At 34.3% G+C, this 4,719-nt stretch overlaps 1 long non-coding RNA gene across 1 annotated transcript; it reads left to right on the plus strand.

Moving 5' to 3' along the window:
- LOC113091744 (uncharacterized) lies at window positions 1–2,560 on the plus strand. The gene is made up of 3 exons (XR_003287429.1): window positions 1–167; window positions 1,519–1,616; window positions 1,706–2,560. It is a non-coding gene; the product is annotated as an uncharacterized LOC113091744 (long non-coding RNA).
- Window positions 2,561–4,719: the final 2,159 nt, after the last annotated feature.

The following is a 4,719-nucleotide window of genomic DNA, read 5'->3' on the forward strand; positions in this document are numbered from 1 at the left end:
ATCAGACAAAACGGACTCGGACAAAGTGTCATCAGACGAAACGGACTCAGACAAAAAGTCATCAAACGAAAAGGACTCAGGTGGAGAATCGCGTTGCCCCGCCCCATGTGACGTCACACGCACGCCGTTCACAGGAAGTAGTAATGGTTGATTGATGGCAAAAGGAGGTAAGCAGCGTCTGATATTTTATATTTTATTCAAATGTTACACTAATTAAGTTATATAGGGAAGAGAACATGCTTTTCGAGTGTATTGTGTGCACGTTTAAGAAGTTAGTTAGCCATATTGCAACTAGCCAGCTTTTATTTTGGCCAAGTAGTAAAATTACCCTTACGAAAAAAAACATGATTTTACTATCAAAAACCACAAATAAATAAATAAATAAATAAATAAAACACATGGTCGATATAGTTAAATCATGGTATCCACAGATTAACCATGGTTTTGCTACTCACCATAGTTTAACCATGGTGTTTGTAGTAAAACTGTGGTTATACAAATGGTACGTTAATCATTACACTAAAAAAACAATGTTACTACACTTTTACTATAATAAAACCACAATGCATTAAATATAGAAAAACTGTTGTTTCATCTCATAAATAATTATAACAATTATACGTATAAAACTTATACTTATTTAACTTTATAATGGTTTATAAGTCTTATATCGTGACATTATTTATTTAAAATATATACAGTATCTTACTATCTTATTGATATTACAATAAATATTGTTAAAATCAAAAGTGCCATATTACACATTCATCTAATCAGATATTTGATATGTTGGTTGTTTAAGGAAAAATAATATTTTTATTTTCATTATTATTGTTGTAATTATGTATAGTGGTATTTGCCTGCTTTGAGTAAAGTAACAAAACAATAATGCCAAGATATGAGACTTGTATTATATCTAAGGGAAACATTCTATTGTAAGTTAAGTGGATGCATTATATTCATTGCGTATTATAAATCATAATCTTAAATGCTATAACCACAAATAAGTAAACATTATAACACATTTAAACTGTTGTTATGATTACTCATGAGATGATATGACATATTACAAAGTTTTTTTTCTAATACATTATGCATTCATCATAATGCCATAAGAATTCTCTTATAATTTGTTTTAAATACGGGCTTCATAGGAAGTGTTACCGTTAAGTTTAATCGATAATGTACTTCTTCACTGATGTTATACAATATCCTTATACAAATGGAAAAAAAATGTTTACAGCATCTAATGCTTTTATCTTGGAGTGAAACACAACTAAGAAGATGAATAAAATCAAGTGAGTCACAGAGATGGCATCGTCCAAGAGCACAGGCATGTATTTTTCTTTTTTCTGCATTGGTAAGAAAACTATTAACTCAAAGAAAGTATATGTAAACATTTAAACATCATATACTAATAGTGAACAAGAGTGCAGATTAAGTAACAAATATATAAATGAAAACCACCCAAGATCAGTAAACAATCTTTAACTATTACTGTATTCATTTTATATTAAGGGAGTTCATCCAGAGGCAGCGAGTGAACTTTGTGTCCTGAAACCAGAATCAGTTGGGAAGAATGGAACCAAGTCTACCCAATTAAAAGGCTTACACAGGTAATTCACAACTCTGTTTGTGTGTGTGTGTGTGCGCACAGCTATAGCTTAATGTCTTCATGACTCATCATTTGTGTTCATTTCTTTAGGTCCCCTTCCAGATGCTGATGTCTTGGCTTCTGGTGCAAAACTACGTCAGATTAATCCCAAGCCTTTGCTGCCGCAAATACTTGAGGGCATGTCAAAAGTAGAGTTGTACCTCTTGGCAGTCCACTTTCATTCCAGTGTCCCCGTATAGCTGCAGGTGTTCCTGATCTTAATTTCCCCCCACTACCTGTGCTTGGTTTTCAGTTTGGCTGTAATTTTAAATTTGGCCAGACGGACGAGTGCATGATCCATCTGAAACATTCGTTTGGACTAGTGGAGGTAAAAAGCACCTCTGCTGAAAACATTGCTCAGGTTCCATTTATGAAAATTCAAAGAGGACTAGCCAAACTTAAAGAGACCCATAAGTACTACTGGCAGGTACAAGGTCAGACTGCAGTGACTGGTCTACACTGGTGTGACTTTGTGACTGACACACAATCAGATTTCATAATACAGATGATCTGGCGAGATGATGCCTTCATAACATCAATGAAAGTACTGTTATAACGTTTATCTGGATGTGTATCTTTCAGTGGTATGAATGGACAGATTCTGTTCATATTATAGTATGAACCTAAGATTTATTTTTACATTCATAGTAAATATATACTTTATGTAGTTGAGTAGTATGTAGCATATTTTGTAGTAGATCTTTGATAACATATTAGATACATCACAAATTATAACAATAAATATATTGTACTTGCTATTAATTAGATAAATGTACATACCAAGGTGAATACTTTTTGTATGAAATCTTCTGTAATGTATATGATATGCATATTCTTTTACTACTTGCGTATATTTACATTTGATACATTGTGTGATATAACAAAGAAGATTTTTTTCATGAGTTTTTATAAAAATACTTTTCATTGTCAACTATTTCATTGTGTCTGTGAAATTATTTTCAGGGACATTTTATTTAAATAATTTCATTATACAAAATATACAATTTTACATTACAATAAAAAAAGGAAAAACACATTTAATGGTGGTAGGTATGCATTGCAACTAACTGAAAAGGTAAAAAAATTTAATAAATAAAAAACTACTATCAAATGTTAACACTGTAACACTACTATTGTAATAATATAGATTCACTGCTCAAGAAACATTGGTCCCTGATAATAAACCATAAAACAGCAATTATGCCAGATCTGATTAATTCTTCCTGACAAGGTGAGTGGCACAACAGAATCCCAGATGTGTATTTCCTTGACCCTTCGAATCACTCTTTCCACCAGAAGTCTGAGGCGTGCAGTGGTCCTGTGTTTTTTCACAGTCCTGTTTGCTAAACTGCTTGGCACATTTGAAAGGTGGAATGATCCGTCTAGCACCAATACTGGAGAGCATATATTCAATAGTGAACCCCTTGTCTGCCATAACCACATCTCCACTGCACCACACAGAGCTACCCCAACCAGACCTTTGAATGTGGTAGTGCACTTATAACTTCAGAGTGGAGTTTCAGTGATGTAGGGCTTTCACAGCAGATTTCTGTACAGTCCAGGATGACATGCAGGTTTTGATTGAACGAACAGTAATTCTCTGGCATGGAGGAGCTTATTTGTTGCCTGGAAATCTAAATGGGTAGTGAATCCAGGTAATCGTCCTGCTCAGCATAGCCACGCTTACCCAGAAAATGTCAGCGATAACTTGATTGACTGAAACAAACAAATATATATTTAATTATAAGACAGAACCATTGTATTTACAAAATCATTTAATTCAACAACTGGTGTTAGACTCATACAGGTATGTTATAATTAGACCAAGATTTCAATCTAATAACTTGAAAGAATTTGCTTTACCAAGACGTAAAGTGACCATGGTTTTATTATAGTAAAAGTGTAGTAACATGTTTTTTTAGTGTAATGATTAACGTACCATTTGTATACCCACAGTTTTACCACAAACACCATGGTTAAACTATGGTGAGTAGCAAAACCATGGTTAATCTGTGGATACCATGATTTAATTTTGTGTGTGTGTGTTTTTTTTTATATATAGTAAAATCATGTTTTTTTCGTAAGGGTAATTTTACTACTTGGCCAAAATAAAAGCTGGCTAGTTGCAATATGGCTAACTAACTTTTTAAACGTGCACACAAGACTCTCGAAAAGCATGTTCTCTTTCCTATATAACTTAATTAGTGTAACATTTGAATAAAACTGTTAAAATATAAAATATCAGACGCTGCTTACCTCCTTTTGCCATCAATCAACCATTACTACTTCCTGTGAACGGCGTGCGTGTGACGTCACATGGGGCGGGGCAACGCGATACTCCACCTGAGTCCTTTTCGTTTGATGACTTTTTGTCTGAGTCCGTTTCGTCTGATGACTTTTTTTCTGAGTCTGTTTCGTCTGATGCCTAACGTTAATTGTATGAGACCTGACACCTGACGTCGTTTTTCCTGAGACCTGAAGCTTTTCAGTCAGAGACGCGATGCCGTTTTGTCCGATGACTGAAGCCTTTTAGTCTGAGGCATGACGCCTTTTCATTTGATGACTGAGATCTGAGGATGTCCTAAAATGTACACCGTAGGCCCGTTTATTTTCAAGATACAATCTGCTTAGGGCATCCATTTGGCCAGCAGCGGCCCTTCGTGTAATATTCATTTTAATAGGCGTGTTGACCAGAAAATATATATGAAAGAATGTATTACAATGGTCGGGCAAAATACAAACAACAATTTATGTCGAATGTGAATCGAGTAGAGCTCATAAACGAATCTTCCTTATGTTCGCTTTTATCATTGACCAAATATAGCCTATATATAAACATGACTTACCGTACGCGATTAAATACATGAGCGATGAGAGCAAATATGAGACGTGCTTCATTTTCATTTTTTTCCCCTTAAATGAATGCAGATTCAGTTACGTAAACATTTCTTTACATTACAAGAGATGTCATCGTTTTGGCGAGGCTCCCTTACGCACCGCAGAGCAGTGACGTTGCGTTAAACGGTCTTTAATTATTAATGATTATATATAGTTATTATTAAAAA

This window comes from Carassius auratus, unplaced genomic scaffold (assembly GCF_003368295.1).
Source record: "Carassius auratus strain Wakin unplaced genomic scaffold, ASM336829v1 scaf_tig00214281, whole genome shotgun sequence".
Taxonomy (NCBI): Eukaryota; Metazoa; Chordata; class Actinopteri; order Cypriniformes; family Cyprinidae; genus Carassius; species Carassius auratus.